The 26,785-nt window shown below is 41.4% G+C and overlaps 1 long non-coding RNA gene across 1 annotated transcript in view; it reads left to right on the top strand.

The window, feature by feature from the left end:
- LOC138648242 (uncharacterized) overlaps window positions 1-26,785 on the top strand; it is a 63,680-nt gene that overhangs the window by 14,817 nt on the left and 22,078 nt on the right. Inside the window, exon 2 of the long non-coding RNA XR_011315090.1 lies at window positions 1,215-1,324. This is a non-coding gene — a long non-coding RNA (uncharacterized lncRNA). The remainder of the gene's footprint in view (window positions 1-1,214; window positions 1,325-26,785) is intronic.

The following is a 26,785-nucleotide window of genomic DNA, read 5'->3' as shown; positions in this document are numbered from 1 at the left end:
CTACGCCACTGTCTGCACCTTTGATTATGGCCCCATAGGTGCTCCTTAGAATGCTGTGCCATATATGCTCTGCACCTTTGATTATGGCCCCATAGGTGCTCCTTAGAATGCTGTGCCATATATGCTCTGCACCTTTGATTATGGCCCCATAGATGCTCCTTATAATGCTGTGCCATATATGCTCTGCACCTTTGATTATGGCCCCATAGGTGCTCCTTAGAATGCTGCTGGTGCTGCCATAAAAAAAAAAAAAAAATCACATACTCACCTCTCTTCTCAGGACGCCGACGCTTTCAATAATTACCTCCTCCTCGTGCGGCTCCGTCTCCAGCACTGACGCTCAGCAGAGGGCGCGCACTGACTACGTCACAGCGCCCTCTAACCTGAGCGTCACTGCTAGAGGACGCTGCAGACGGAGCCGTACCGGAGCGAGGAGCAGGTAATTATAGCGCTGCGCTCCCCTTACCTGCTGCGGCGCGGTCCCTGCAGTCCCTGGCTTCTCCGGCGCTGCAGCGTCTTCCTGTAATTGAGCGGTCACATGGCACCGATCATTTACAGCAATGAATATGCGGCTCCTCCCCTATGGGGGTGGAGCCGCCTATTCATTTCTGTAATGAGCGGTGCCATGTGACCGCTCAGTACAGGAAGAATCTGCAGCGCCGGAGAAGCCAGGGACTGCAGGGACCGCGCCGCAGCAGGTAAGTATGATTACACGGCCCCCGCTCTCCCTCCCCTGCTGACACCCGGGTATATGACTCGAGTATAAGCCGAGAGGGGGACTTTCAGCCCAAAAAAATGGGCTGAAAATCTCGGCTTATACTCGAGTATATATGGTAGGTGCAGGGTAAAGAACATAAAAAGCAGAGAGATAAACCCTAGCTGGTCTTTCACTGACTGTTTTAACTACAGCAGTATGGATGGACATCCAAATGAGACTATCACCACATCATCAGGGAGAAAGAATATAAAGCCGCATCCGAAAGGTGATAGGACAGACAAATGAGTAAATGAAAACACCTGTTACCCTAAAAAGACTGAATCAAGGATAACAGAAACTAAACACCCAGAGAAAAGGTGTATCTGCCGTGGCTCGGAGGATAGAGAAGCCAACCACAAAGCACAGGCTCCAGGGTTCGAACCCAGAGGCATGACAGTAACCTAAAAATGGACAATCCCTTTAAGTACTCATACAGTGCATTGTTCTCTGGTTACAGGAAACTCTGATTGTCACTGAAGACACTAAAGCTTTACTCCTGTGATAAAGCAAATGCGAAACACGAGTTGGAGCTGTCCCCAGGGATCATGCGCTTGCACTTTACTATGGGTAAGCTGCTTTACATACATATGCACTTTGTTGGTTTATTGCTGGCTGTTGGTTAATGAACATACAGGGATTATAGGTCAGGTGCTTGCTTCTATTAGGCAATTTGAATCACTATTTCTTCCCCCTTATAACATGTCCATTTGGTTGGTGCATTGCAACTGAGCCTTTACCCTTGATTTTCGATCCCTTGGGTGAGACTGTATTTTTCTATGTTCACCTCTTTTTTATTACATGTCATTATTGTGAAACAAAAATAGTTTTTGTAATTAGTAAAAGTTGCGCTAATTGATTATAAAATTTGAAGTCAGCACTCCACTTGTTTTCAGCTATTGAATCTGTCAATACTATTGTTTGTTCCCAATACAGTTTACATATCATTGGCAGAACAACTTCTGTTTACGCCTAGAGATGTGCTGCTGTCAATAATTATTTTTTAGGCCACATAAAAAATGTGATCGGACCACAAACACGCATTTTTTTGCTGGCTCGTCGACATGTTTTAATGGGCTAATGATCAGGAATGCTGTTAATACAGCCATCAATAAATATGTTGCAGCCAGAAATAAGCCTAGCCTGCATGTTTTGCTTTTTTCCTTTTTTTTTTTAATCCTACCCCGCTTTACTATTCACCACAACTTTATCCCTGACATGTCTGGTGAGCTCCTTTGTTTTCATGATGTTGCTTGATGCCTAATGTTCTCAGAAAAACCTCTGAGGACTTCAGAGAACGACTGCAGTTATACTGAGACTAAATTACACACAGGTGGAATCAACTATCTAATTATGTGACTTCTGGAGGCAATTGGTCACTCGGGATTTGATTTAGGGGTATCAGATTACAAGGGGCTGAATACAAATGTACATCACAATGTTCAGATTTGTATAATTTGCTTTACACTTCACAAATACTATCAACTTTGTGTTGGTACATCACATAAAATCCCAATAAAATACATTTAAGTTTGTGGGTGTAACATGAAAAAAACGTGGAAAAGTCCATGGGGTATGAATACTTTTTCAAGGCCCTGTATACTGGAAACAAGTTTCTAAAAAAAATAAAAATAAATGAAAAAGTAACATTTGTACAGTGATTACATTATTTGATACCAAATCTTCCAGGATGCAGGCTTTGCAAAGTTAATGCATACACAACAAAAACAGGATGTAGTCGGAGATAAAGTCTGGTCACCACAGGCGCAATTAAGCTTTTCTGCCAAAATTTCTAAACAGAAAATTGATTTAGCTGTAAGTCATTTTTGGAATTTAGATGCTAGTGATTTTCGGCAAAAATAACAATGCTTTAAAGTCTTGTCATTTAGAATGCGCAACAATGAGGCACAATGGAGCTGATCTGGATTATCACAAAAAAAATGAATGTCCAAAGAAATGGTGTTAAAGGGAACCTGTCACCTGTATTTGGCAGGACTGGTTTTGGGTCATATGGGCGGAGTTTTCGGGTGTTTCTTTCCTTACCCGCTGGCTGCATGCTGGCCGCAATATTGGATTGAAGTTCATTTTCTGTCCTCCGTAGTACACGCCTGCGCAAGGCAATCTTGCCTTGCGCAGGCGTGTACTACGGAGGACAGAGAATATTTCGGTATTTTTGTGTACGTACCTTGAAGGAGGAAAATGCATAAAAACGTCACTCGATAATAACAGATAAAAGTGTATCGGATGGTGTATGTGAACGTAAGGCTGTATATAGAAAAAAATGCACTTGTACTGAAAGGTTATCCGGAAGGAAGGAGGGTATAGGACCATATGTACAGTCTAGGTCCGGTTTCCCCTAGATTCTACTTTGACCTATAGTATGAATTTTCCTTAGACGAGGAAATTACAGTGAAAGCCGCGGTGGGAACAGGGACAGATGGGACCCAATATATTGTCTGCAGCGTTCTGCAGCTGCTGAGAAAGGTTCAATCCTAATTAAGTTGTCACCCAACTTTTATTGACTCCTAAATGGCTAATCTGGTTAAAGTGGAACTATTAGAATCAAATATAAAAAGACCGTTTAATGGACATGAAAATGTGAAAACTGCATTTTAATTCCCTACTATTATACTGAGATATGATCAACGGATGTTGTAACAGGAAAGTTCTGAGAGGCGTCTTATTAAGCGGTACTGAAAGTGAAGCACTCAAAATTTTAATACATGCCGTTCTTATGACCCCAATATAAATGCTCCACATCACACCCCGCTAAGAAATAATGACCCAGACTAAACTGCTAGATAAACAATGGACCCTCTAAATAAATACAAATCCCAGACTAGAACCCTTATCAAGCACAACCCCGATCACACCCATAAACCTATACAGATCCCGTAATTAAATGCAGAGTCAGACCAGACCAGACCCCCTAAATACCGACACTTTAAAAATATAAAACCTCTAGGAAAATATAAAGATGGAATTCACCTGTTTCTGAGCCGGGACTGGAGGGTATGTATGAGTTATACACACTCCCATAGTCTGCCATGCCCACTGGACAGTCGCATCACTAGTTGGGGCACGGCCTCGATCTATACAAGTGTATGGAGCGAGGCCACCCCTACTGGACAGGCTCTGGCCGGGAGCATGTGTAATGTATACATACACTCCGGCCCCGGCTTAGAAACCGGGGAATCCCCCCAGCGGACAGTTATCGATTTGGCCTGGACAACCTCCTTAAGATCTTGGCTCAATGACATCCATTCTAGCTTTATTTGAGCTGAGATGTAAATCTGCACATACACCACCCTTTTATTGAAGACTGTCGGGAGATCAATCTGCACCTTCGCCGCCCAAGGTAAGGACGGCATTGGTGCGAAATTTCATGCAGGAGGCAGGTCACAGACAAAGGGGTGACTTGTCATAGAGAAACCAGAATCGGGGAGGATCCGAAGACACTACCCACATTACCGCCCCTGTGCACCTAAAGCTCATTGTCAAAAACTTCAAATGTGGATTAAAGAACAACCACAAAGTGGATTTCTTCACTAAAGGTATCAATTTAATCTGTATAACAGCACAATTATAGCCATGTCCTTACTTTACATATCATGCTGATGGGTCTTCAAGGGGTGCAGTTTCCCCCCAGGTCCTGATCTATGATGCATATAAGCGAACAGCAGACCTATAAAATGCAAGCCCAGGATCATCTCTTTACATCTTTGCGCAAAAAGTCACAAGTCTTTCGCAGTCCACCCAATATGATAAAATAGTTGTTATTTTTGGACCCAGCTGAGCTGAAAACAAGTCGTGCATGTAGCGCTACGGTATAATAATAGAGTAAAACTTTTCGCATGACACTGTATATTTGTATATTGTATTCACGCTTCCTCATTTAAGGTCTCTCGTGAGACTCCCGCCCAATGCAACACCTGAAAAAGATAAAGTTATCCTCTAGGTTGTGATCTGTGTAGTATGTAATTATTTGTGTACATGAAATACTATGAGCCTAATATTACATATCTGTGTAGAGTATACAAATGAGAGAGACATTTAAATAAACCATAAAAAAACCCAAATACTTGTGTTTTGCTTCCCACATGATCATATTACTTGCAGTTTTGCTAATACTTGTGTGGATGCCAAATAGCGGCATGGTGGAGATAAGAACCACTGAATCTGGTTTACTTGCCTTTTGAGAGGTTTTCCGTGAAAAGTTATTTGGATTTTTTAAAAATTGAATTGAAATAATATACTGTAATTATAAAATCGGCACTGATGTCCCAATTTTGACCCCACTCTTGTGGTTTGTGTATTATACCTGTGAATTAAAGAAATACATTTATGATATTGCGTGGAGGTCAATATAAACTTAAAGAGAAATTAAACTTTCTTGCTAATTTATTCATATTTATTCACAATAGAGTGCCCCAAATAGTTAAACCCATCAAAAATAAGGGCTATGTACACCTTTACTAGATAACATTTCACTGTAACGGTGACCAAACATGAATAAAGGATGATCCCAAAGGTAATACTTTATGCTAAAATATTACTTTATTAATAAACAAAACATTCATGGTAAGAAAGGTGCTAGATCCTATAAAGGAGGGACTTCATTGCCATAGGGTATTCCAATACATTGGCCCGATTGAACATGAAATAAAAGTCACTCCCGAAGAAGCATTGCGAAACGCACGTCGGGGGCAGAGGGACGCCGAGGGATTTTCGCTTGGCTGACATCAGGTACACATAACTCTTTTGATATTAACTATTTTTGAGTAATGTCACTATGTGACTCAGCTTATATAGACACATAGGGACAAACATAGATCTGCCCAATAACCTAAGAGTGTACTAATAGCTGCTTCCTTCATGACAAATACACCATGTGCTCTTTTAAATGCATATTATCAGAGTCTGTACCCTACTTCAATTACAAAGTGACTTTTTATTGAACATGAGTGACATTACTCAAAAATAGTTAATATCAAAAGAGTTATGTGCACCTGATGTCAGCCAAGCGAAAATCCCTCGGCGTCCCTCTGCCACGACGCGCGTTTTGCAATGCTTCTTCGGGAGTGACTTTTAGTTCATGTTCAATCAGGCCAATGAATTGGAATACCCTATGTCAATGAAGTCCCTCCTTTATAGGATCTAGCACCATTCTTACCATGAATGTTTTGTTTTAATTGTTTATCAATAAAGTAATATTTTATCGTAAAGTCATACCCTTGGGATCATCCTTTATTCATGTTTGGTCACCATTACAGTGATTTGTTCATATTTAGCAGGAACTTGAATTTCCTGCAGATCGATGCAAGTCCGGGTCCTGAGATGCCCACCGATCTTGCGCTAGAATCTAGAGAAGTGTGCAGCCCAGCAGACAGGACCACACAGAACCACACAGCTCCAGTGTGAGTGCACTCACACAACTGAGCACAGATTTAATAGAAAGCATTGGCTTCATGTCCATATTCCGCCTATTCATATCCATCTATTGTGTGAGCAGTAGGGCTCTTAGGACCTGGACATCCACCAATCTGCAGGCAACTCAAGTGTCTGCTAAAAATGAAAATTTTGCAAGACAGTTTAGTCACTTCTCTTAATTCCAGTGGAAACTGCTGCATCCTACTGCTACTGACTCCTTGTGTTCCTCTGCACATTGATTTGATAAGCCAGTGTGCACCTCTGACATCATCCCCCAATCCTCATAGGCCACAACAGGCATTCGCTTACCGCCTGAGTATTCAGGTATTAAGCATCAATGCCACGACCACAGACTAACTCTGCTCTTGAACGCTAATGTTATGAAAAACTCATCACTGCTACACTGCAGGCCAGCTCTATTGTACTGGACTCTGTGACAAACTCAGCTCTACTATACCACAGATCAGCTCTGTTATTCCAGACTCTGTGACAAACTCAGCTGTACTATATCACTGGCCAGCCCTAATTTTATGTACTCTATGACAAGCCCAGCTTTAGAATACTGCTGACCAGCTCTGACTTACTAAACTCTGTGACAAACTGAGCTCTGCTATATTTCTAAGCCAGTCCTCTGATGTACTGCAGCTAGCACTTTTGTAAACTCAGTTGTGTTACTTCATTGAATTACTATATCGCTGGTCCAAACGTGCCCTTCATCCTCCTGTTTGACTCAGCTCTACTACACCGGTTTCTCATAGCAGGTTCTACTCCGCTTCCACAATTTTCACAGATATTGCTATTTTCTCAACTCTGCTTTATCAGAGCCAATGATTCCCATTGGCTTGAACTGTTCCTATTTGGCCACCACAGCTTCTGTTGTGCCATTTGGGTCAAATATTTGTAAGATCCACTTCACTAAGTGAGAATACTTTTTTTTTCATGCCTTGAGCTCGCTGTTAAATATGGTCATGATCCCAAATTTCTTATGAGGCCGCATGGTTACTTTTCAGAGTGTCAAAAACAGGCATTTGAACCTTTTTGTCCAGCAAAGGACAGGCTCAGAAACTTACATGGTGTGCAGAAAGGACACACATTTTGGCTCTTTCACATTGGAGCAGGTTCTTTACGGTTAACTCCCAAGACAGCATTATTTTGGCAACCTGGAACTCTCTGAAATCTATGTTCCAGCCATGACTCGGAGTCTTGGAGACAGTCCATTTGCCACAGCACAAAAATCCCTGAAAGTAGACCGATTCCTTGCTAGTTGACTTAAGAGCGATCCCACAATCATGTTCCTTATTAATAAAATACATAATCAAGCAAAAAAAAAAAATCAACGTTTCAGCTAAAAATGTGTCTTTATCAAGCCAAAATAGAAAAAGACAACTCAATTGAACAATGTCTTTTTTAATATTTTGGTTTAATAAAGGTAAATATTTTGGCCGAAACGTCACTTTTTTTGCTATCTATTTTGATTAAAAAAGAAGTTGATTACAGCAACTTTCTGGTGCTTTGGATTCATACTTTTGTGGATGTGTTTGCCATCCTGGAAGGAGTAGCAGGTCAGCTCAAGAAAGAACGGTGCAAGGTAGAGTGGTGGATGGAAAGTTTACAAAATACTCCTTGCAGTTTGACAATAGTTTCTCTTAGAAGTTTGAAAAATATTTAGAATTGAGAGTCCTCAGTGGTTGATACCTTTTAATGGCTAACTGAAAAGATGGTAACAAATTGCAAGCTTTCAAGACTACACAGGTCTCGTCATCAGGCAAAGATGAAGACCTGTGTAGTCTCGAAAGCTTGCAATTTGTTACCATCTTCTCAGTTCGCCATTAAAAGGTATCAACCACTGAGGACTCTCAATTCTAAATATTTTTCTATCTACTGGCTAACACGGTACCAAGATATTTATCTTTCCTGTCTTAGAAGTTTGGCACTGAACACGGATAGCTGAAACAACGCCCGGCCGAAACGCTGTATCATACTCGTAACTCCCAGAAGCAGCAGAACATTTGTGTATATAGACTAAGCTCTTTCCTATAATAAGAGCCATGTGGCACCGTGCTAGAGAATCCATACGGCACGGACCAAGATTTAACAGTGTCTGGTGCAGTTATCATTATAAACTTTAATGTCTGCAAATGGCACTTGTCCTACAACTGGCTCTACACGTGAGATAACTGTTGGCTGTTCAACAGGCGGCTTCTTGCCCAACTCTCTTATGTACTTGAGCTCACGACTTGACCGAAAATTCATGTGTTTTCAATGAGGAGAGATAAAACCGCAGGGAGATACCTCTAATCTCCTCCAAAAATTCCAACTGCCCTATTCTTCTCTCCCTCGAAAGTAGGAGACTGGAGACCACAAACAATACACATTTGAAGTCCAGTCTGTCTTGTCTAATTTTGCAAGTTCAGCCAAATTTCATCTTACGTGTAGGCTTTGCCAACGGGCACACAAAGAAGTTACCATTCTTTTCGAGGATTGTAACAAGGCTAAGGATAATATGGATGATCTCTCAGCAAATTCAACAACCAGAGATATAACTGTTCCTGCAGAAGAAAACATGGTTGATAAGAAACAGCTGCCGGAACATTATGTTCAAGGTAAGAAGTACCCTCATTTTTTTTTATTGCAAATTTGATGGCGTGTTACTACTTTTTGCAATAAAATATCTAATTTCAGATAATTTTATGCCTCATCCTACACAATATATCCTATTTAAACCATGGAAATTTTACCTTTTCCCCAAAATAAAATAACTTCTTTAAAATTAAAATAAATGCGATATTAAAGCAAGAAGTTGGTAATCTCTATTAGAAAAAAAAGTAATTTTTTCTTCTGCTAAATCCTCCGGCTTCCATAGGGAGAGGCTTCCTGTCTAGTACATCATGTTGGCCTGCGAGGATGGATTACGTGTAATAGGTTTACATGTAAGCCTGGAGAGCTTAGAGTCGATATCTGATTACAGCTATTCCACAGAGTCAGGGTATATTTAATCACTGCATTAGCTACATTTAAGTTTGTTTCCTTAACCTATGTACCTACAGGAACCTGGAAGAGATAGGATTAAAACGTTTTTTTTTTTCAGATGGTGCCAAAAGTTCAATATTGCGCTTAGAGAGATGAAGGAATTGTGCCACCAACTTGTAGAAGATGCATGCCTTGCGAATTTTGCTCTTCTTCTGAATAGCGTTGCATTTGCCCATAATTGGACAGTGAGATAATTGGGCCCAGGTTCTGGTGAGATAAGAGGACCCAATGGCAATGGGACCTTGAGCTATACCAGACTTATAGTGCTGAGAAATGTTTTCAGTGTGAAAATGTATCCATTATGCAAAACCGTAAAGGAAACGTTTGATAGGCTCCAATTTTATTCGGCAGAAGGACAATGATTCCAAACATACAACCAATGTCATTAAGAAGATCAAGGAGTCCTGGAAGTGATGATACGGACTCGCAGAGCAATGATCTCAACATCATCCAGTCAATCCGGGATTTCATGAAAAGACAGTAAGATTTGTGCAAATGACATCCAAAGAAGATCTGTGGTCAGTTCTCCGAGATCTTTGGAGCAACCTTCCTGTAGAATTCCTTCAAAAACTGTGTGTTAATGTACTCAAAAGAATTGATTAAGACAAAGGGCAGTCACACCAAATATTGACTTGATTAAGATTTCCCATTTTGTTCATTCACTTTGCATTTTGTTAAAATAAAAATAAACTATTAACTTTTCTATTTTTCTTCAAGCCTTTTTATTTTTCAGCATTTTTTCCACACCTGCCTACAACTTTTGCACTGTAGCTTACATCTCAGGAACATGTAAGGTGTCTTGTGGCTTAGATTTTCTACTTTAGCTTTTTTGCACAAACCAGCACCAAATACAGTCTGTCCTGTGTGTCCTCCTCTCAATCCTATTGGTCTGTGAGTACTCATATATTGTATGTACTGTAGCAGAGCTTAGTTTGTCACAGAGTCCAACACAGAACTAGCAGCAAAATAGCAGTTATACAGCAAAATAACAAAAATGTTGATGATGTTTGTTGTTGAGCAGACAGCTCCCCATTCTAAAGTTATATAATTTAGACACTCAGTAGTTAATTAAATTAAACTTCCTAGTCGGGACATGTGCAGTATCCGTGGCCAATGCGTCAACTCTTCTCTGGCCATATAAAGTCAGGCAACAAAGCAAGCTATTTATCTATGTGACATTATATGGATCTGCTCAGTGATGTCTTCAGCTGTGACTCTACTACCAGTGGAATCAATGCATTCCCATTACTGGCCAAAGTGAAGAAGGCAACTTTTGCCGCTATAACATGACAGTAGATCAATGTTTGACCATTGACTGTTCTTGAAGGCTATGTCCAGCATTGTACTCAGTTTGTAATTGTTCCAAATCATCCATCTGTCTGGTCCATACTGCTTAATATCCTACCAATGTATGTTTGCAACAAATGGAGGAGAATGACTATAGAATCAGACTACAAAGTGTTTGTTTGTAGTCTGTTACCTTGGAGATACAAAGCCTCCAGTAGATAAACAAAAAAATGTGGGGTTTAAATCTTTTTGCCAAGTTAGTTCATTTTTTTTTTAGATGTATAAAAAAATATTGGTGTTTCAAATATTGAGGAACTATGGGGCCAACACACACATTAAGCTAATATTGGCCACACCCACTGATAACGACACTTTAATGTGTATCGGACCAGTCAACTGATTCTTGAGGAAGATTTTGGTCAAGCATGTCAGATTTTTTATCACTTTCATTAATCATAACTATTGTTATGTGTTTGATTGTTGGACAAACCCTTCTCAAATGCCCTAGTCCCCCAAGTAAAATAAGAAAAGATTTTACTCAACTTCCGAACACGTGCGGCGCCAGCGATGTTAGCGCCGAGTCTGCCGTCACTTTCTTGACATTCTTATGTCACATGAGCACTGCAACTTGATTGGCTGCAGCCTTTACAATGTTATCGAAGTGGATGTCCACTCTGTCACAGATTGGCTGCAGAGCTGATTTGACATAACAATGTCAACCAAGCGCCAACATTTCTGGAATGGTTTCAGTGTGGGACGTGAGTGAAAGCTTTCCTAATTTTACTCGGGGAGACTCAGGCATTTAAGAAGGGGTTGTCCAGCAAAGTGGTTAACTAAAGCACAAGACCTTACATAATGAACGAACATGATCTTTTCAAAAGCATCTAAGATCAAGGTCACAGAAAAAAAGTTTTCCAAAATGTGCCGTATGTAAAACTTTCTATGTGAATCACCGCGAAAGAGACACTAACAAAGTGTAATTTAGCTCTTCGAAATGACGAGATAAAAAACAATTAAATAAGAAGCAGAACAGATGGCAGTCGGAGTTTATTATGTAGCAAAACAATCATGTCCTCAAAGCCACATTGATGAATTGCAAAGCACGTAATAGACTAAAACAATTATATTTCTTCATACAAGATAATTTCTAATAATAAAAGAACTTTCCCTATAAAATATGAAACAAACTAAAAGAAAGCAAACTGGAAGTACATCGTAAACAAAGTAATAATACGTCGAAAAAAAAAACCAACTTGGAAAAGTTTCACTAATTCTCGAGATGCAAAGCAAGATCTAATGTAAATGGCTTCTCCGCACATAAATGCTGCCCCTCCAGCACCTCGAGCGCAATCGTCTGTTTTTCTATTTAAAGCTTTATTAACTTTTCTGTAAAATAGGCGGCCCGCAAATTAACTTGAATGCACCGTTGGGATTTTGCCAGTAAGAATTCCTAAGTGTTGTATTGAAATATATGTCAATGAAACGGCTTTGCTTGTTTTTCTTTACGTTGCAGTAACTCTCTCTTACAACACAGATAATTTTATGCTTACTGTTGTAAACTGTATTTCTGCTGAGCAAATAGCAAGCGATAACTGTTATCTCTAAGAAAGACTTGTAGCCTTGTCTTGGCTGCGCTCACGATATAACAATAACAATATGTATTATGCAGGTTGTGCAAACCAGAAATTTTTATTATACTATATTTCTACATTCCATGCATAACTATAATGACGAGAATATGTTGCCATTATAATTTATGTCTTCTGAAGGCACATGTATCAACGTTATTGCACGTTTGTTGAGCTTCTGAAAAATGTCATCATGTTTCACTGAGCAACACTGGAGATGGGCTGTTATTAGTGATGAGCGCATATGATCAGATAAGGTATTATTGGAGCATGCTCTTTTGCTAACCTAGTGTCTTCGGCATGCTCGAATACTATGTTCGAGTCCCCCCCCCCTCCGACTGCATGTCTCGCGGCTGTTCGACAGATGCAACACATGCAAGAATTATCTAACAAACCGGCAATCCATGCATGTGTTGTGGCTGTTGAACAGACACGAGATATGCAGCCGCGGGGACTTGAACATAGTTTTCGAGCACACTGAAGACACTCGGTTAGCACCCGAGCATGGTTGGATAACACCCTATCTGAGCACGTTCGCTCATCACTAGTTATGTCTCACCTGGTGAGGTAGAAAGATGACGTAGATTCTCAAAGTCTTTGGATGGGATGAGCGGTTGTTGTGAAACGGGCAGATGACATTGGTGGAGTGAGATGGACAGAAGGGAGCTATGGAGGCTGCAACGGCTGGAAGGCAACTTGAAGAGAAGACTAGAAGACGATAAGGAAGCTGGAACATCAACAATACTGGGTTTTGTCTGTGAAATGAACACAGCGTGAACGTGCTTTTACATTTTGCATGAATACCAGCTTACATTCCGGCTCATTTCTTTGGTTTTGCTGTAGTTTCTTGTACTTTGTGCAAACAGGGGCATGGCTCTTTGAGCTCGTCATTTCATCTATATAGCTTCCCATGGGCAAGTGTCTTTACAGTCGGGCCTGGATCCTGCTTTTATCTACATTGAGGTTGGTTGGCACAAGGTGAGATTTTAATCCTAGAGATAGGATAGGACCATCTCGATTGTGTACACCTTGTCGTGGTGGAATGGCTTCTATGCTTTTTTGATCAAAATAGTGTTAACTAAGTCTTCTATGTTATTTACATGCACTATTACTATCTACTTATTTACTTATTACAGGGTATATACTCATTTCTTTTGCATTGGGTTTTGAAAATGAGACAAGGGAAGCAGAATCAAAATAAGGGCACAGAAAAATAGGCTCATTGATGTAGCAGAACTGGAAAGAGAAGGAAACTCACAACAGCGATGCAACAGAGCCCTGTGAAATAGCAAAGATGAGAAGTGATATAGCAAAGCCCAGCAATGTAGCAGAGATCAGTAGGTCAGATAACTAAAGTAACAATGTACTTGAAGTCTGTAGTGTATGAGAATTCAATGTAGCAGAGTCCAGTGGCATAGCTGATTCGGGTATGTGTTTTAATCTTTGTAGAAAAGTAACAGAGCCCAGCAAATTAACGTAGTGGAGTGTTGCAGCAGAGGCAAACTGGAGCATTTTAATGTAAGAGATAGCATGTCAAGTACCGGAATAATCAAGTGGCTGTTAATAAAGCACTTTTGTGGAATCTTGGCAGTTTTCTATAGGGCTTCCACGGGCAGGCTTAGTGTGAGCTATTCCTCCTTCCAGATCCCAGGAGTTGCCCTGGCCTTGACCCATTAGCCCATATACAAGGACCTGGACTTACACAGGGCACCTTGGGCAGGGTCAACTGTTGTGAATTCTGTTTTCGGGCTCCCTCCTGTGGTCATGAATGGTACTTTGGCTGGTTCTGTCCATGGACTTTCTCTGATGCCTGTGGGTGTTTCTGAGTTTCCTTCCACGGGTGACGAGGCTAATTCGTTAGTGGGCTGCTCTATTTAACTCCACTTGGATCCTTGTCCTATGCCAGCTGTCAATCTTGTAGCATTGGTCTAGTTCGCTCCTGGATCTTCCTGGTTACCTGTTTTCTCCAGCAGAAGCTAAGTTTCACTTTGCTTTTTTCTTGTTTGCTATTTTTTCTGTCCAGCATGCTTATGTGAATTTTGCCTTGCTTGCTGGAAGCTCTGGGACGCAGAGGGAGCACCTCCGCTCCGTTAGTCGGTGCGGAAGGTATTTTTCCCTGCACTCTCTGTGTGTCTTTTTTAGGGTTTTGTGCTGACTGCAAAGTGACCTTTCCTATCTTCTGTCTGTTTAGTAAGTCGGGCCTCTCTTTGCTAAATCTATTTCATCTCTGTGTTTGTGATTTCATCTTACTCACAGTCAATATATGTGGGGGGCTGCCTTTTCCTTTGGGGAATTTTCTCTGAGGCAAGATAGGCTTATTTTTCCTATCTCTAGGGCTAGCTAGTTCTGAGGCTGTGACGAGGCGCCTAGGTCATGATAGGAGCGCTCCACGGCTATTTCTAGTGTACGTGATAGGATTAGGGATTGCGGTCAGCAGAGGTTCCACTTCCCAGAGCTTGTCCTGTATTCATGTGCTATCAGGTCTTTTCTGGTGCTCTAACTACCAGGTCCACTATTTGTTCTAACCACCAGATCATAACAGTCAACAGAGTCAGCTGCTGAATGGTAGACCAAGCTGGAGGCCATAGGAATCATCATGCGGGGTCAATGGGTCACCCTCCTGGGCAGTGGGGTACTCGGTACCGGGTCCAGACTTAAAGGGGATGTCACGGTGACTGCGACCCGGTCCGTGGCCCTGGGCGCCCAATTAAAGGGGAACGGTCTTTTAGGGAATTTGGTATTAAAGTTCATTCGTGATGCCACCTGTGGTCCTTGGTCAGTAGGGATCGACGCTGCTTAAAGGGGTCCCCTGGGGTGATGGTATGGTGGCTAGATGGTGACGCTTCCCACAGGTGAAGCGGGGTCCCCAGGGCTCCCAAGATGAGTGGCAAGGGTGTTGTATGCCGACGAATAAGTGGAGGACACAAGTTGTAAAGTCTTTACCTGGTTTACTGGTAGTAGTCCATAGTCCAAGGTACCAGGCATGGATGGTGAGGTGGTCCGGCCGGCTTGGAGGCAAAGGTGATCCCTCTCCCAGGTTGGGTCCGTAAGCCTTTCCTACTTGTGCTAAGATGTCGAGGTCCCTGCTGCTTGTAGCTTGCTGGCAAGGAATCCTCTCTCTCCTGTCCTGAGACAGTTGCCTGCGCGATAAGCAGTTTGAGCCTTTTTATAGGGTCTCTACCACAACCTGGGCTCTTAGAGTACTGCTGTACCTCAGGCTTGGTGCGGGCATTTAACATGTAGTCTAGTGCCCTCCAGTTCTGCTATGTGTCTTAGAGTCCCACAATAGCCTTGGGCTCCCGGTACCCGGTTCCTGCACTTCGGTTCAGAGGGTGCCCAGTCACAGTTCCCCTCTGAGCCCTGTTCCAATACTGTGCTCCTTTCCTCAATGCTCCACAGCATACAACAACTCTTCAGGTTATCTCTCTTCCCAGAGGCTGCAGCTCCCATGTGGCTGCTAGGCCTCTCTTCCTGTTCCAGACGTCCTTCTCACTCAGTGTCTCTCTCAGACTCCCTTCTCCAACTGGCTTACTCCTCCTCCAGGCCATGATACTTAAAGCTGAGGGAAGCTCCCCTGAATCCGGGTCCTGAGCTCCCCCTCCTGGCCTGGATTCAGAATGTGTTGCATGTGTGTGCTTACCTGGTAAAGAGAATCCTCCTTGTCTCCACGCATGATATCACTCTTCCCAAAAGGAAGGCAACGTCACTGTAACAACCGGTTACCTGGGGTGTTACATCAATACCAAGACATCACATCAGGGACAATATAAGAAAGCAAGTGGGTGATCAAAATGCAAGCTGAGGTCAATAGATAGGATACACAAAATAGCACAGAGGAGAAAAGGATCAGAATGACCATGTCTAGCTGACCTGAATAACTGGCAGCTAGCGACTGTCTGCTGGGGTTTACATAGAAGGGAACCTCACACATGGCTCCCAGCAGAGAGCTAATTACATACAAGCTGCAGCAAAACAGGTATAAAGGACAGAAACAACTAGTCTCAACAATCTAAAAGCTAAACTGCCATAAGCTACCAACGTCCGGCAGTGACCGCGGTATTTTGTGCAATGCTGCCTAGCAACCAGGGCGGAGGTTACAGCTGTGACAATGACGTGCCGCCACCTAAGCCAGGCGCTTTGAGCATCATTCCAACTCCAGACCTCCGTGGGATATTAGTTGTGATTTACATTGATCATTTTTAAGTTTTATTGTTCTCAACACATTCCACTATGTCATGAATAAAGATTTACAACAGGAATATTTCATTCAATGATATCTAGGATGTGGGATTTTAGTGTTCACTTTATTTTTTTGAGTAGTGTATAGAAAAAAAATCTAAATAAAAAATAAAGGCTTTTTATATATTTTCTGAAAGTTCTAGTTCTCAAATATTGTCATGCATGTTTCCTCCATATTGAAAGATCCATCAATAGAGGAAGCTGTTTATAAATTAGCACTCCTCCTTCCATCAAAGTTTTCATCCTCTTAATATATTGCAGTCATCATATTATATAGCACTGTGTACTTACAATTGCTCCTTTTGCCTTTCTACTCAGATATTTCTTCACTTTTTCATTAGTCTATGACTCATGTGATTAATCGTAGACTAGCAGGGATGAGCGGACCCATGGAAGTTTGGGTTTTGGTCCCCGACCTGAAATTTATTCCAATGTAATGGAGACCCAAATTTTGGGTCTGAGTAAGAAAAAAAAAATCTCTCTTTATTTTATCTCTCTGGACTTCATCTGGAACTCTGACCATTGCAATGGACTTCTGGGGAAAGTCCATGTTCAACGTTTAGCCCCGGACACTAACTGCTCGGTGCGAACATCAAACTTTTAAGTTCAGGTTCGCTCATCTCTACTTCTAAGCTCTATGTAGAAACAGGAGGTCAATTTTCCCTGTATGAGATTTGAATCACTGCAAAAGCCCCTGGCAGGGGTAGGAGGAAGCAGCTGGGTTAGGAAGTGAAGTGGTGGATGATAAATACAAGGACAAAAGACTTCCTGTTTATCCATAGAGCAGAGAAAAGAGAAGAATTAGCTGGGTAGAAAGATAAAATAAGCAATTGTAAGTACACAGTGCTATATATTATGATTATTGGATAAAAACTTTGATGAGGGTGCGTCTTAAAGAATCTTGCATTGGAGAATAGTTTTGGCACTGAGGCCTCTACAAAGCCCTATATAAATGTTTACCCCCCAGTGTTAGGTGTAAGACTAGACCCTTACAAGCTCGTTGATTGGTAGCCATTACCAGACCTGAATCAATTCCATCTCCTTACAACTGAAAAAATCCTGAATAAAGGAGCCAACGAAGGAGCCAAGCAGCGACTTCACCTGCACCAGACAGAATGATTAATTCTATTGGAATAACACAATGCCGGTCCTCTCAGTATGGCAGCTCCTATGCACTTTGCAAATTATGAGTCCCCGGTACATAGGAAAGAATATTTGGCTTGTAAAATGCGCGCTGGAGGATCCCTTTCTCTCCCTCTTGCACGGTCTGCGTTCGGAAGAGGTTGTCATATCATACAGCCCTGTGGTTCCTATAACAAGTCTGCCATCTCGTTATGCAAATTGCCCAATTTACTGCTGGCACACAGCTCAGCCTGACTGTGTCCCAAGCTAATATTATTCTCGCTATTCATTACACTCTAGTTCCCGCCTGAAGATTGCACGCTAATTATGGTAATGAGCATATCTGTGACACTTCAATTAAAATATCATTATAAATAACACTTATCTCTCACTGCCACCCATGCGCGTCCCTTTCTGGCAGGAAACTGGTTAAAAAGTTGAGTGATTGATAGACCTGGCTTCACTTTCCAGCTTTGCAGAATTTATTTTTGTTTTATGTATTTTTACACCGCGGCTTAACGGCACCTCCTTGTGCTAAGTAGGGAGCACTGGAAGGAATCGATAGTCTTCTATTCTTGTGAAATCTCATTTGTTTGGCGGGTCCTATTGGTAGTGACGGTCTGACATCGCTATAATTAATAGCTTGGCTCTTTATGGACTGTCCAGCAGATTTATTCCATTAAAATGACACAATTTGTTCCAAAACGCCAGGCCTTAGTCATTTCTGCCACACCGGTTTCTGAAGGCTGTGAGACCTCCTGGGCAATAGACAGATGTTCCTAATGTTCAGGATGGGATATGATTTTATGTATTCACCAATTTCAATTTCCACGTACAGTAGTATTCCCCTAAGTGGATGTGCATCAACGCCGCTCAGCAGAACCGTCACACGTCAGTAAAGCAAATGTCCCACAGTCTCCTGGTGATTCAGGGACACTTGTCGTCAAAATATGTTAAATCTTGTACAATCTGCACATTTGGCCCCAGTAAATGAGAGCTCCAGTGGTGCATGTGCGGTGTAATGAATGATATCTTCATTTCCCATTACCATATATTATATTTATACCACCATATAGGACAGGTTAGCAGTGCTGGCATTTGAAACTCATGGGCCCCAATGCAAAATCTCCAATAGGGCCCCCAACTTTCAAGGGTCTTTATGGGCATTGGTAATATTATATGGCCAAAGTCGCCTTTTCAGCCACCAGGGTCCAGGAGCGACCTCTGTGCCCACTAAAGTCAAAGACTAACTACGTTTTCAATAAAGTCTTGTGGGTTTATATGAGGAATAAAGCTATTTCTGGAGATTATGAGATAGATGACTTGTATCCTGCATTTTTTGCATTCTTTCCAAAGTTCTATTTTAAATTTTAAGTTGTATCTGAACCGGAGGGTAAAGACTAGCTTCTATGATGATATCTACCATACATGACCATTATAGATAAAGGGGTCGATTTATTTAATTGTCATTTAGGAAAACTCACCTGAAATTACACTTTAATAAATCGACCCCTTTATCTATAATGGTCATTTTTGGGGGGGGGGAGTGAGGGGGATCCAGATGGACTTTCTTGAATTTAGAGTCCTCAGAACTCATAAAACATAAATGTTAACCGTAAAGGAGAACGTGAATCTTCTGAGGTATATGTAAACACATCATATATTCTCCACCTCAATTTATGGCACCAAAGAGTGACAAGACCGGTTGGATTTGATTTATATGCAGCACTGAGCTACAAATTGGAATTTTGCAAGACCCCTATTGATTGCAAATTATAATTATTTATTATTGCAGTCTTCTGTGCTTTTACTTTGTTGCCTTCAGTTTTCAGTGTGGGAACAATAGTCATCTTGTTGTTCCGAGAGTTCTTCACCCACATCGTGTCGCCCCTGACTGGCACGTTCGCAGGTGTCACTCTGGTTTCCAGCTTATTCTTGTTGGAATTGAGTTATGATTTTGACCTCGCGTTTCACTGGCTGTTAAGATTTCGCTCTTACTTGACTTTGGCTCGTGATTGATCTTCTGATTCAGCTTTAATACTCAGCACCTTGATTTACTTTTGACCTTGCTGCTTTCTTCCCAACTCAATACTTGGATGCTGATTTCGTCTTTTTCTTTTCTTATTCATCTAATGCTGTACACTTCCAGGGTTGCTTAGAGTTATGTTCTTTTGTCATAGTTTAAAAGGATTGTCTAGGATTTGGGTAATATATTATATATGCCAGAGATAAAAAGATAACCTACTTCTGTATAGAATTTACACCTTCTGATATGTACAGAAAATGCAAATTACTCTCCGTACGATACTCAATTACCTGATCAAAGGATATCCCACTGCTTGGGCTACTCGCCATCACTTGTTAATATGCAGGAGAAACTACTGGGAAGTATTCATTCCCTTCCCTACGAGTGACGCACAGGTACGTTGCATGTCGAGTGTGAGTGTATGACGCGCTCTCAGGAGCTAAGTCTCTTAATCCACCTCTAACAGCAGCGACAAAGTTAGCTCCAGTCATTGCTGTTCGACCCCTTGAATTTTAACACATTTTAAAAAAAATGCTTTAATATATTTTAACAATTGTGATTAGGGTTGAACGCTAGCTCACCCCCACAATGCGATCGCAAAGTGTAGACGGGTTGCCTTGCCTGCTGAAGGTCCCCTTCGCTGCCATTTCAGGCCTCCTGTGCATTCTTAGCTACAGGCTAGGCTTATACTACATTATCTGCAGGCCTATATAACATTAATATGACCAACATATAGGCATCATCGTTGTCCCCATTGGGGCTCACAATCTAGATTCACTATCAGTATTTCTTTGAGGTGTGAAAGGAAACCGGAGAACCCGGAGGAAACCCATGCAAATGCAGGGAGAACAAACAAACTCCTTGCAGATGTTGTCCTTGGTGGGATTTGAACCCATTGACTCGTGTTGCACAATAACCATGATAACCACTGAGCCACCGTGCTGCCCTCGCTTATATACAGGTTCTTACAGGTATAAGTGTTAAACGTACAAATAAATCTAGTGACCTACCCGTGATGTTCTCTTTTATACTAGTCATTCACTTTAACTTTTCTCCTCTAGTAAGCCAAGACTGCCATGATGACTTCTTGCATCCTTGACTTGTCTCTATGGAATTTATCACACAGCAAAAGTATCCCCAAGTGGTAATAGTGTCCCTCTGAGACCCCATACTGTAATAGTTCCACCTCTGTGCCCCTACACTACAGTACTGCTGCTCTGTGTCCCCAAATGTAATGGTGGCCTTCTGTGTCTCCTTATGGAAATAGTACCCCCTCTGTGCCTTCATACAGTAGTCCCCCACATGGTAAGAAAGCACCCACACAGTAATAGAGCCCTTCTGAGCCACCACTAAATAATAGTGTCCTTCTGTGCCTCTGCACGGTAAAAGTGCCACGCTTTGCCCTCTGTTCCTCCATACTCTGATAGTGCCTCTATGTGAACTCACCCTGTAATACTGATAATATGTGCCCCCAAACTGTAATAGTGCCCTCCCTTTGTACTCCCACACAGTAGTAAACCTCTATGTTCCATATGGTAATAGTGCCCCTTCTGTGTCCCCACATAAGTGTCCCTCATTGCCCTCACAGCAATAGTGCCCCTTCTGTGACCTAACACTGAAATAATGCACAGTGTGTGCCTCCAAATAGTAAATGTGCTCCACACAACAAGCTCCCCCATTGTTGCCCTAACACAGTTCTTCTATGTCCAATGAAAACACAATAAAATAGCACCCATGATGAGCTGTGCCGCTTTTCTTCATCTCCCATCTAATCTACAGTCCAGCACTGGCAGTGCAATTAACTGATATCATTGTGCTGCCTGATATCCTCGAACTCCCAACCAGTAGGTCACAAGCGTGAAGCAGCGTGTGGTGTACCAAAGTAAGCGGCAGAGCAGGGAACCGATAGCTCTCTGTTCTGCCATAGCTTTCAATTGGACACATTTGAAAGTGCTTCCTGTCCCGGAGATTTGTCACCTCCTCCTGGAGACTATGAGGTCTTTCCTATTTCTGGGAACTGTCTCAGAGTTCACAGAGAGTTGGCAAATGTTATTTTTTTAAACAGTTATATGCTTGTTGCTATTTTGTGCACTTGAATGCCCTTGTGTTTAAAGAGCTGGCCATGTCAATTATTTATTTCCATCTGTTACAGTGAGAATAATAACCAAACTACTCACAATGTTCAAAAATACATTTCGTACCTTTAAAAAAACAATATCAGTGACCAATATAGCTTCCCTTCTTCTCAACAATAGTCATAAACCTTCCATCCATGGAGTCTGTCAATCTGTTGATGGATCAACTTTATAGGCAGCACCAACCCCAGCCTCCCAGACCCCGATCAGAGAGGTGACTGTTTTACTTCACCCTAAATCTCCCATTTAAGAAGTGTCCACAACTTCTCCACAGGGTTTGGTCTGGTGAGAAAGGAGCCAGGTCATTATTCTTTCATCTTTAAGTCATTTACTGTAGAATGTACTTTACTGTAGAATAATAGAATTTACTGTAGAATAAGTCATCTGTAGAATGTAAGCCCGCAAGGGCAGGGTCCTCGCCCCTCTGTATCAGTCCGTCATTGTTAGTTTGTTTACTGTATGTGATATTTGTAACTTGTATGTAACCCCTTCTCATGTACAGCACCATGGAATCAATGGTGCTATGTAAATAAATAATAATAATAAATAATAATAATTTACTTGCTGTCGGGCAGTGGAGAATTCCATGCTGCGATGGAGCTTTGTCCTGCATAACAATCATGGTTTTATTGAGAGATGCAGACCTTTTCCTTCTTCAAATAATGTTATTGCTTTTGCATTATATAATAGGGGTGAAGTTGGTAAGAATGGGGGAACATAGAAAAAAATAGAGTAGTAAAGGGAAGGGGACATAAATATGGGTAAGTAGTTATAGATAAACACGAAATTATAACATAAAACAACTTTTCCCTGTACCACTGCCTGAAGAAAGTGTCTTATAAAAAAATAGCATGATGTTTGAGAGTTGATTTTGAGTACAAAAAGTTCCAACTAGCTCCTCGCCAATGACACCACCCCATGGCAGTACCCCACCACCACCTTGCTGGCATCTGAGTTGGAGTTGGTCTGTGCCCATTACTGGTCCAGCCATCGGTCCTTCCATCTATTCCGTCAAGACTCACTCTCATTGCATCAGTCCATGAAACTTTTGAACAATCTATCTTCAGATATTTCTTGGGCCAGACACCTTCTGTGTCTTGTTGAGTGGTGGTCGGGCTCAGCCTCGGCACCTCGGCCATGTCTCTGAGCATTGTACTTCTATTGGTGGTTGGATATCAGCCATGGTTCTAGCACTGAATACCTTGTACTTCTGGGCTCCAGTGAGGTTACAGTTCTGGAATATGACGGCATTGGATGACAATGGCTTCATGATTGCTTCAGCTTGATTCTTCTCACATCTTTGGTAGCTCTTGGGTGTTTATTTATCTCAACATATTTTCTACGATTCTGTTGACTATTTCCAACAAAGCTTTTGATGGTTCTGTGATTGCCCGAATATCTTAGCAATTTCAAGAGTGCTTCTTTCTTCTGTAAGCCTGGTAACAATTTTTGACTTTTCGGTCAAATAAATCTCTCTTTTCGCCATTTTGCCTGCCGAAAAAAAGCTGCCTAATAATTCTGCACACCCTGATAAAGGGCTTTGTATCCTTGGGCCTCACCCTTCTCATTACATAAATATAAATACACATGATCTGCTTCACCCAAGAAGCATTCAGGTTTATACCGCGCGGAGGTGGAAAATCTGCATATAATTTATGATATGGTCAAAATACTCACTGTCCTAATAACACTGGTCAACACAAAAAAATCATCAGCAAAGGTAATATGTATGTTTTATGGAGTTTGATGTGCTGATTCCAAAAATATGCTTAGTTTTGCTCTAACACATAAAGTTTCTGAGATAGAAGTATTTTTGTTATTACGTTATTTCTGCATTTTCAATGTATGAAGTTTTTCCTATGTTATTGCCATTTCTTGGCTTGTCTTATTTAATTGTGAATTTTATTACAGGTTTTAGTGAGTTTTATGGGAAGGAGTATTGACAATGCAGTCAATCAATGACTACATCTCGGAAAGTCACATGTTATGGGGAGGAGCTAACTGTTATGAGGCGATAACATTTGAGTCAGTCAGAAAAGGATGGTGATGGCAGCAAGGACTGGTATGTGAGACTCTGACAGGAGACCGGCCTCTACAGGGATCTGAGCCCTGCCATAAGAAGGGAAAGCAGCGGACATTGTGAGAGGATTTTCACGGCGTTTCTGGGAGGGCATGTTGCCTCAGAGGGAAGAAAACAGCTCAGCCACTGAGGTGTAACTGAGTGAGGGTCTTCACCGAGAGAGAACCTGAAAGCAGCCAATTTCACACTGAGAAACTGCCTGTCTGCAAATGTCCATCTGTAAGGAATGGGCTGACCCGTTTACCTCACAATTGTATATAGTTATGTACCAGATTACCTCCAGTAAAATCAGCTCTAAATACAAGCTGCCTCTGTCATGTTTGGGGAAATATCTACATTTAGTTGGTCGGCTCATCACATTTTTTTTAGTTTGTCACTACCATTGAGCTAAACTTACTCTACTATTTCATCTGATTTAAAGGAGAAAATCCCCCGACAGTATATCAATCATCCGAACAGATTCTGCTATGTGTGTGGCTTTTTACACCAAAAGGCCAAGTATATTCAATCACTCATGATATTAAAAAGGTGTACCAGATGTTCTTTAAGTGTCCACTTGGTGATCAAGACAAGACAAAAGTTGGGCCCCTCATGTGATATGCTCAAGTTGTTCAAATGGTCTGCGTGACTGGTTGAATATGAGGAAAGTGGCTATGCCATTTGCTGTTCCCATGATTTGGAGAGAACCCAAAAATCATAGTGATGACTGCTACTTTTGTTTTGTCAAACTGAAGGGCTTTTCTACAAAGAACAAACATAAGATAAATTACCCTGAACTTGACTCTGCGATTAGGCCAGTTCCACTTGATGATACCTTGCCAGTTCCTGTACCACCGTTGTCTGGATTGGATGAAAATGAAGTAGAATATGAAGACTATGGATCTGAAGCTACTGGCAAAGACATGGAGACCTCAACTCAAGATGATTATGTACCTGATGGAGCAGCCGAACAGCCAGAACGCTTTACTCAACATGAATTAAACGATCTCATCAGAGACCTTTCATTGTCAAAAGATAAAGCTGAACTTCTTGCACCTAGGTTGAAACAAAAGAATCTTCTTCATGATAATGTCAAAGTGTGTTATTACCGAAACAGAAGTAACACAATTTTTCACAGTTGATGGACCAATGGTGTACTGAACAATGTGAATAGCCTCTTTGAAGAACTGAAATCAAGAGTTGTTGCAGATTGGTGATCGTTTATTGACTCATCGCAGAGAAGTTTGAAAGCAGTGCTGCTTCACAATGGAAATATGAAACCATCAATCCCTATTGCTCACTCATGACATCTAAAGGAAAGTTATGAAAATCTGTCAGTTGTTTTGGATGCTATAGAATATAAGCATCTTCAACGACATATCTGTGGAGATTTCAAAGTTATTGGTCTGATAATTGGAATGTTAGGAGGTTTCACAAAATATTGTTACCTCTTGTGTTTATGATACAGTAGAAATATAGTAGAGCATTAGGTTTGTCGTGATTGGGGACAGAGAAACATCTATGCTCCAGGTTGAGACAATTTTCAGCATAATTCTTTAGTTGTTCCAATAAAAATCTTTCTGCATCTTTCCTCCACTGCATATAAAATTGGGATTGATTAAAAACTTTGTGAAAGCCATGGCAAAGACAAATTCACAAGGGTTCCAGTAGATTTCACAGTGTTTTGGAGTACTGCCCCTCATCAGTACATTTCACAGAAATCTCCAGCATTTCACCAGCAAAACTGAAGGAAGGAGCTTATGAGAGATGATTTGTTTGAAGGAAGTCTGAATAATAAGGAATTGAGATCTTGTAAAAGCTTCAAATAGATCTGTGAAAACTTCTTAGGAAAAAAAAAAATCTCCAGAACATGTTGAAGGTGTTGAGGAACTGCTAAATGCATACCAGAGTCTTGGATGTCGCATGTCTCTGAAAATGCACTTTTTGCATTGACATTTAGATTTCTTCCCTCAAAATCTTGGGGATGTAAGTGATGAACAAGGCGAGCGGTTTCACCAGGACATTAAAATAATGGAACACCGCTACCAGGGTTTTTGGAATGACTCAATGATGTCAGGTTACTGTAGGATGTTATATAGGGACAACCCTGAAAAATCGTATCAACAACAGTCTAATGTCAAGCACTTCTAATTTCTGCTCATATTTTGGTTTCTATTTTGCAGGTGAAATTATTTTGGTTCAATAAAAACTGTTTTGTAAGGTGAAGCATTTCTTTCTGATATGTAGATTACGGTTTTCTTAATGTCGCCAGTATATTTCCTATACCTTATAATAATAATGCTGCTTCATGGAAACTATACGTGCTACAGAAAAACTATATACATTTTTTAAATCAGGACAAAAAGATGATTCAGAAAAGTACAAAGTCACCTGCGATGATTACAAAAAATATTTTTTGTAGACTTTTGTAATTGTACGTACAGTGTATCTATATATATATAATTGTCTAAGGCTCACTTCCGTCTGTCTGTCCTTCTGTCTGTCACGGATATTCATTGGTCGCTGCCTCTGTCTATCATGGAATCCAAGTCGCTGATTGGTCTCGCCAGCTGCCTGTCATGGCTGCCGCGACCAATCAGCAACGGCCACAGTCCGATTAGTCCCTCCTTACTCCCCTGCAGTCAGAGCCCGGCACCCGCTCCATACTCCCCGCAGTCACCGCTCACACAGGGTTAATGCCAGCGGTAACGGACCGCGTTATGCCACGGGTAACTCACTCCGTTACCGCCGCTATTAACCCTGTGTGACCAAGTTTTTACTATTGATGCTGCCTATGCAGCGTCAATAGTAAAAACATCTAATGTTAAAAATAATACAAAAACTAAAAAATCTTTACATGCTCACCTTCGCGACGCTCCAGTGACTGCTCCATGCAAGCGGCACGTTCTGGTGCTAAGGATGGTATGCGACAAGGACCTGCCATGACGTCACGGTCATGTGACCGAACTACAAGGGGCCCACGGAAGGTGAGTATATGTTTATTTTTTCTTTTATAACCTGTGACATATGTGGCTGGGCAATATACTACATGACTGGCCAATATACTATGTGGCT

Source organism: Ranitomeya imitator, chromosome 8, assembly GCF_032444005.1.
Source record: "Ranitomeya imitator isolate aRanImi1 chromosome 8, aRanImi1.pri, whole genome shotgun sequence".
Taxonomy (NCBI): Eukaryota; Metazoa; Chordata; class Amphibia; order Anura; family Dendrobatidae; genus Ranitomeya; species Ranitomeya imitator.
This window is presented reverse-complemented; position numbering and strand designations above follow the sequence as displayed.